General features: G+C 42.6%; 1 long non-coding RNA gene across 1 annotated transcript; it reads right to left on the reverse strand.

Annotated features, from left to right (window-relative positions):
- Window positions 1-483: 483 nt before the first annotated feature.
- LOC128340677 (uncharacterized) lies at window positions 484-4,689 on the reverse strand. The gene is made up of 2 exons (XR_008313877.1): window positions 1,234-4,689; window positions 484-580 (listed from the first exon to the last, which is right to left on the reverse strand). It is a non-coding gene; the product is annotated as an uncharacterized LOC128340677 (long non-coding RNA).
- Window positions 4,690-8,566: the final 3,877 nt, after the last annotated feature.

Below are 8,566 nucleotides of genomic sequence, written 5' to 3' on the forward strand. Positions count from 1 at the left end.
TCCCTTTTTTGATTTAACCTTGTAACCCTTTCCTAGACTCCTCATTATGATATCGTGTTGTATGTGGTTATCACTGTTGACAGCAAATTAAACTTCCCAGTAAAATACTGAAAAGGAGAAAGGAGGAAGCTGACAAAAAGGATATTGTATTGATGTTCTCCATATACTCAAACTCCGTTTTCAGTGCTTCCATTATTATTAAGTAGCAGCAGCAGCAGCAGAATGAATATTTATATATACCGCTTTTTAACAAAAAGATTCACAAAGTGGTCCATGTCTGAGCTAGATTAGTTGCTGCTGTGAAGCCCAAAAGGACTGAAGGTTGCAGGCCTCGCTCCAGAATGCAAAAACAAAAAACAAAAACAAAGGAAAAACCCTGGCTGCTGAAGTTGTTCAAATGAACTCCTTTATCTGTATGTGTTACTAGACTGCTGTAACTGTATTTCAAGTGGGGTTTATAATCAGTTTAAAGTCAGGCTGGAATAAAATTAAGAAAGTCCTTTATTGAACAATCCAGTTTAGCGTCTCTTCTACAAGTCTCCTTCCCACACTCTCTTACAGGAGCTGGGCAGAGTTACTGCTGAAAGAAAGAAAGAAAGAAAGATTGATTTATCATATTTTTATACAGCCTGATATGTAACTCTCTAGGCGGTGTATTTGGGAGATAGAAAATGCACACCATCCATTTTCTACCTCAAATCCAGCAGCCTTTGTTAGTGTATTCACAATCCTCTTGCAAACTGCCTACTCACATAATCAGCAAAGTTCAAAGGAACTGTTAAAAGCCATTGTCAGCTAGCAGAGTGATAATTATCATGACAATCTTCTGCGGTAACTAATTAGGAATTATATTATTTTACCCAAGTTTATTATACAAGCACTTGCAAATTGTAATTGTCCACAAATAAAAACAAAATGCAGTGGTTTTTTTCCTGAAGCTACTGATGCAGTTTACATTTTAGTCTCTCTACAGTTTCTCTGCAATTTAGATTTTAGTCCCTTGACAGCCTCTCTATGTATTTTGCAATCATTATTTTACTACTTATCCCAAGAGGGATGACATATCTGATTTTAAACAATTGCCTGACAACTGCCAAGTGTTAATAAAGTATTAGGTAAGTAAAGAAAAGCATACTATGAATGGTTTTTTTTGCCATTAGAGATCAAACTTAATAGGTTTGCTTTTCTAGTTATATTATCCTGGTCTAAACTGAAAGTGGATTATATGTTTACCTTATGGTCCCAACATCTGTCTTATGGTAAATGCAAAATACAGCATTGTAGTCGTTGCTTCAGGATACATACTGCAAATTCTATGGAGGCCTTTTCCTTTGCCATTAGTGGGATGCACATTATGTTTTGTTCCTTGGCCACAAACATCCCTGACCGTCATCCAGACTAATGCACTTGCACAAACGTGATGGATAGATAGACTGATTAAGTGCTGTCCAGTCGGTGTTGACTCTTAGCGACCACATACATAGATTCTCTCCAGGATGATCTGACTTCAACTTGGTCTTTAAGGTCTCTCAGTGGTGCATTCATTTGCTGTTGTAATCGAGTCTATCCACCTTGCTGCTGGTCGTCCTCTTCTTCTCTTTCCTTCAACTTTCCCCAGTATTATGGACTTCTCAAGGGAGCTGGGTTTTCGCATATTGTGTCTGAAGTATGATAATTTGAGCCTGGTCATTTGTGCCTCGAGTGAAAATTCTGGATTGATTTGTTCTGTGATCCATTTGTTTGTTTTCCTGGCTGTCCATGGTATCCTCAAAAGTCTTCTCCAGCACCAAACGTGATGCACTAGTCCAGTTGCACTAGCCAGATGCACCAAGTCAGGAGTTTGCATTCCAGGCTAATTTTGTGCTCGTGCATTATATGGCAGAGCATTATGAGTGAGTTGCCTCCAAGAGCAAGGGAAAGGATCAGCATGGTGCACTGGTCAATGTTATGTGGCCAGTAGTGTACCACGGCACAATGGTTGGAAAATGCTGGTCCAGGATTCCTTCGTGGTCTTGTGAGTGTCTGCAGAGCTCTTCTAGTTAAGCACCTTGCTGAATAAAGAAGCCTGTCGCTGCAAACTAGGGTTGGTCACTTCTGCTCCAAGAACCTAGCAGAAAGGGACTACCAAGGCATTCCACAAAGTTAGAATACCTAAGGAACCCATGACCATAGAAAGACATTATAGTGGGAGAAGATACAGTGCTGCTTAGAGCTTCCTTGCCTCTGTTTATCTTGTCTGCATTATTTTTTTTACCATTTAACCTTTTAAAAGGTACATTTCAACGTGGTGATTCTCTTTATTTAGCAGGGTGAGAGTAACTGGCCCTATCCACCCCCAGCACAGTACCTCCAGTGACTGTTGCTGGTGTCTATCTTATGTTTCTTTTTAGATTGTGAGCCCTTTGGGGACAGGGATCCATCTTATTTATTTGTTATTTCTCTATGTAAACCACCCTGAGCCATTTTTTGGAAGGGTGGTATAGAAATCGAATGAATGAATGAATGAATGAATGAATGAATGAATTATGCCTCTTAATAAATAAATAAATAAATAATCCAACACATTTTTCATTACTCCAAATGCTTTACAACCTGAATAGCCCTTTGTTGTATGTTGCCTCAAACCACCCACTGAACCTCATAGCTGAACAGAGATGTCCAAAACTCACACTCAATCTACGTCATAGTAGCTTCCAGACAAGACATTTAGGCTGCCTTTGGGCCAATAGTAGTAGTAAGAGTCTTAGCTCCATAACCACTGGCTTGCAGGCCCCTTCCAAATTCAGTGAAAGTAATTATTTTTAATAGATGAAATTGTGCAATTCACTTTAATGCATTTATTTTGCAATCAAGGAACATAATTTGTTCCTTCACTGCAGAATCTATTGTTTGTCTTCAGTGCAGAACCTAAAAGTGGTCTCTCTCTCTCTCTCTCTCTCTCTCTCTCTCTCTCTCAGAGCCGAGGCACATATGATGGCAGCAGAACCATTAATTGTATCCATGTAGCTGACATTTCTGCACAGCCTTCCTTTGATGAAAGACGGATGCTTTGTGTTTCTTTCCACTTGAAGTCTGAATTTTTTACTTTGGGGCATGCAATACATTCTGTTACACATTAACCTTTATATATGCAATCAATAAAGACAAACACACAAAAGAGCGGCAGTCGGATAACATCTAATATATTTTGACTCAAGGAAATGAATGTCAGTTCTCAGTGCTGTGGACTTGATTTTGTTGATGACACTTGTTTTCGCATTTAGGTTCCACTCAAGCTCCTGATTAAGTTCTGAGACCTTGAATCAGGGACTGAATATATCAGCCTAGATGCATTGATCTTTAAATCTGCCTTTTCAAAAGTTTGTTTTTCTTTTAAAAATGCATCTGGCAAGCATCATATTTGTATTTTCAATAGACAGATTCTGATAAAAGAGTAAAACAGCATTCTGCTCATTGCCATTATATGACTTGCAAAAGGTAAATTGTCCAGGTGGTATCAGTGTTGGATCATGCCAGTTCAACTGTCATATATGCAGATTTGGGAAGCATTGCCATTATACTTCATGTAAGCACTAGCAGAGCCACCTAATGGCGCAGCTGGGAAATGACTTGACTAGCAAGCCAGAGGTTGCTGGTTCGAATCCCCGCTGGTATGTTTCCCAGAGTATTGGAAACACCTATATCAGGCAGCAGCAATATAGGAAGATGCTGTAAGGCATCCTTTCATACTGCGCGGGAGATAGTAATGGTGAATCTCTCTGGTATTCTACCAAAGGCAAGCACAGAGCTCTGTGGTCACCAGGAGTCGACACCGATGGCACACTTTACCTTTTAAGCACTAGCAGAGGCTACATCCCAGTTAGCTTGCTTTTATCTTTCCTAAAAATTAGTTAATAGCAGATTATTTCCTACATGTCACAGAGTGAAGTTAGTAAAGGATGTATATTTGAAATGGGTCGTCACAGATATAGGGGCTATTCACATGCGCAGGCAAAACTGGGCTAAGGAAGCCCAGCCTGGTTTTGCCGGCACATCTGGACCACTGGGAGCCACGGCAGCAAACCAGCTTAGGGAGTCCACCGCTTAGCCTGGGTTTGGGGTGTGAGGGCTCCACTAAGCTCAGCTTAGTGCGTGTGTGTTGGTGCCGCGCAGCTGCAGAGGCACCTACACACAAGTAGCCTCCTGGCCAGTGCCCGGAGGAACCCTATAATGCATGCACCACGCTCTTGCACAGTGTATGATAGGAGTTCTGGGGCCAGGGAAGATGCATCCCAGCCCCTAGTCCTCCACGCTAGTAGCAATTGTCTGGGTGGTCCACCCAGCACAGTATTGTCGACATGGACTGGTATTGGGTCTCCAAGATATCAGGCAAGGGTCTTTCCAAGTTTTATTTGGAGATGCCAGGGATTGTATTGTATTGTACTGTATTGTATTGTATTGTATTGCATGCAAACCACTGAGCTGCAGTCCCTTCCTGTAGGGCAGCTTAGCTAGAGGAAGAGATTTCCTGATATGGAGAAGACTGGTACTGTGATGTATTGTGATGTATTGTGGTGCTGAGGAGGGACGTGTGGGGGGGGAGAGGGTGCTGCAGCAGTGGCAACAAGTAGAGGCTAGTGGGCAAAACTGCTGCTGGATACATGCTGTCTGCCACCAAGCAGTGTGCTGCCGCCACCACCTGTCTCTGTGCTTTCTTCCCCCCCCACCCCCCTTACCAGCCCTGCCTCTCTCATTAGCCCTGACTCCACCCCTCTTCCCCCTTGCCACCTCATCTTCTGGGGCATACCACTGCAGCCAGAGGTGCTCTTGTCTTACTCCTGGACTTTGGGGCCAAAGTCCAGAGCCTTCACAGCCCCTGGGCCCCCCCAAATTGTCTTTAGTATGTCCTGGTTGGTGTGGTCAGCCAGTGGCGCATGATGATGCTTAATTTGCGGGGTGGGGGTGGAGGGGTGCTTTAAAGGTTTTTAGGTCCAGGTTCCAAAATTACCTTGGTGCACCTCTGACTGTGCAGCAGGTGAGGTGACAAAGGGGAAGAGGAGTGAAGTCAGTGAGGGAGGCAGGGCTGGTGGGGGGATCTGTGATGTATTGTGATGTATTGCTTATGTAATTTACATTGTAGTAAATTGGTATATTTTACATTTATTTAAGTAGTTCATACTAGGTGTATTTAGTGGGATTTTGTTTTGTGTTTTCTATGTTTAGTGCCACTCCCTTTTATTTCATTTTCAGAGAGAGGTGGTGGCAGCAGAAATAAGGCAGGCGCAAGGGCAGCACAGAGTGTGTTGTGATGCCTGCAGTGGTGCCCATACTCGCTGCCCCATGGGGCACTCTTTGCCTGAGTGCAGTGTGGTGTAGTGGTTAGAGTGTTGGACTAGGACTGGTAGAGACCAGAGTTCAAATCCCTATTCAGCCATAAAACTCACTGGGTGAGTCTAGGCGAATCACTTCTCCCTCAGCCTCACCTACCTCATGGGGTTGTTGTAAGGACAAAGATAACTATGTATAACCATGTTCCTCTGGGCTCCCTGGAGGATGAGTGGGATATAAATGTTAATAAATAAAATAAAATAAAATAAGAACCATTGCCTCATGTGGCCTTGTTGGAGCTCCTCCCCTGCCCTTATTAAAATTGGGGTCCCATCTCAGCAAGATTTTGTTCTTACACGTTTAGTGTGTCTATGTATGAGGCCAAGTATACATAAATTTGTCAGGTGAAGATTTTCCCCACCTCTTAACTCCAAGTAAAGATGAAACCCCACTTGCTTAATTTTTATGTCAGCCATTTTGTTAAAAGCACAGGAACAGCACCAATAAGAAGGTGGCATCTCTACTTACATAGCAGCAGATCCTCACACAGAAATTTCCTTCTACATGTAGATTACTGTTGGATTGCAACTATCACGTCTGCTACTTCTACATTTCCTTCTTTTCTCCTTCTACCTACTAAGTTACATCATCCTACACAATTTGGAATTTGATTTGTTCTAGTAGCTTTGTATACAATTAAACAATAAAATTGTATTGTATTGTATTGTTTAATTGTATACAATTAAACAATAGCTTTGTATACAATTAAACAATATAATTGTTTAACAATCACCTGAGGCCAGGAAATGCATACAAAACCCATTTTCAGCTTTATGGATGGTGGTAGGTCTTGTTGGGGAGATTGATCTAAAAATATGATGTTCACAGTATTTCCATGTCTTGTTTGAGGGTTCAGTTAAATCAAAACCATATTTAGATGTCCTCAGCTCAAAAACAAGCACGGAGATAAGAAATTACAAAACGTCAGTCATTACAAGTCTACAGGGATCTTAACAGAGATTGAGGACAGGCTCTCTCTTCTTTTCAGCCATAGATTTTCTAAGATTTTGTAACCATACCTGTACAGCTAGAAAGAAAGAAAGCAAAATGCAGCCTCTAAAGCTACAGTTCGAAGATTTACAGCTGGGGGAGCATATGGAAGATTTGCAGCATATGAGAAGGGCTTCTTCTCTTTTCACTTTGAGCTGATTTTATGCTGAAAATTGCTCTCCTTGAGCTGTTTTTACCCTTGCTGTAGAAAAAGATACAGGTACAAATAAGTAATAAGAGAGCCAGAGGTAGGATTTCCAGATGTGGGATCTGCAAAGCTTTTGTACAAGTTCAAGGCACAATCTTACCATATAGATACTTCTGCAGGTTTCCCTGCCCCTTCCTAGTGCAATTTCACCATCTGTACATACTCCAAGTGGTTACCTTAAGTGGCGCAGCAGAGAAATGCTTGACTAACAAGCAGAAGGTTGCTGGTTTGAATCCCCGCTGGTACTATATTGGGCAGCAGTGATATAGGAGGATGCTGGAAGGTATCATCTCACACTGCATGGGAGGAGGCAATGGTAAACCCCTCCTGTATTCTACCAAAAAAACAAAAAAAACAAAAAAAACCCACAGGGCTCTGTGGGCGCCAGGAGTCAAAATCGATTTGACTGCACACTTCACCTTTACTTTACACACTCCAAACACAGACCCCACATTATTTTTGCAGTGCCACCTGCTGGCTAGCTCTTGCATTTTGAGAGTAACCTCTGGTAACTGGGGAAAAGGGTAGGTTAAGCTCAGAATGCAAGAGCTGGCTGGCAAATCATAAAAGATCCTGGCTTAGTTTGTGTTCAGAGGGCAAGATCATGCTGGGAAGGAGTGTGGAAGCCTGCAGGATCTGTACACTGAAGAAGTTTGCACTTGTGCAAAAGCTTTGGAATCCCCACTTTATTAGTCTGGAAACCCTCTTTGTCTCACCAAATATGCCTATAGTATTGCCTATTTGTGCCAGTGCAACTTAAACTGAGCCATAGCATCAGTCTGTGTAAGAAAACACGGGCTGAACAGGAGGCTGTTTCCTCAGCAATTCTGTAGTATACTGCCAGGGTGACAGCTCCAAATTGTAAACAGTAAATGATTGAGGGTGAGGGAAGGTCAGCATTGTTTGTATGTTTGAGTGAGAACAGAAAACACTGAGTTATGAACAGTTTTGTAGGAAAGGAAAAAGCTTAGATTGCAGGAGGTGAAGATGAAGCCCTCTTCATCCCAGTTTCAGCATTGTTTTGTGAGTGGGGACAAAAGGTGCTGAGAAAATGTTCTAGCCCTAGAGTCTGTGATCATATGGCCTAGATCTCAGAATTTTGCATCACTGCAACTATAAGCATCCTAAGCCTATGATTGAGCTTATCTTTAAAGAAAATTATATTATAGGGCCTCATGGAGCAGAAAACCCCAAACATTAATTTGCTTCCCCTGCCACCCAGCTTCCTAGTGTCAATTCCCAAATCAATTTACAAACAAATCCCCACTGAGTATCAAATTGCTTTAATTGTGAACAAAATGAGAGTCTGTACTAACCACAATATGGCTGAATGGTCTGCATTTTCTGAGAGAAAAGGCAACTTCTTGGTCCATAAAGCTCCTAGTTACATGTTGGAGATGCCTCACAGGGCTAACAGGGAACTGTAGGCAACCAGGGGTGTAGCTATAATTGAATAAGGGATGGGAACAAATGTCCTTTCCCCCACCCCACTCCCGGAAGAGGGTAATGCCAGCTGAGTGACAGCTCACTCTTTGCTCTCTCCCTCCTGTGTGTAGGGGGGGCGGAGGGGGGGGGAGGTTGCTATGCCTATGCAAGCTATCTTGCCCTTTAATTATGAAGGCTTTCAGGCCTATCAGGGCCAGTTTCAGGATGAGGGGAAAATAGCACCAGTGGGTCCCCTTAACCAGCATAGGATGGACTGGGGAGAGGGGGGCACAAAGAACCTCAGAATGCTCGGTCCAGAATTCAGCCAACCCACACATCAACTTATTTAAACCATGACTCCATGCTTTAACTAAGGGTGGCTTTATCATTCTCTGTAAGCGTCTCTCAAAGCTGCCTTGACCCCAGGATTCCTGTATCACTCCCTTCCAGCAAGTGGTGTGATAGGTGGTACAGGGTGGCATACCTAAGCCATTCTTATGAGGTAGTTACAGAGCCTGCATACAGAGAGAAATAGCCTGGACAATATGCTTTGTCAAATAATTGACAAAAGTGGAA

Source organism: Hemicordylus capensis, chromosome 1 (assembly GCF_027244095.1).
Source record: "Hemicordylus capensis ecotype Gifberg chromosome 1, rHemCap1.1.pri, whole genome shotgun sequence".
NCBI lineage: Eukaryota > Metazoa > Chordata > Lepidosauria > Squamata > Cordylidae > Hemicordylus > Hemicordylus capensis.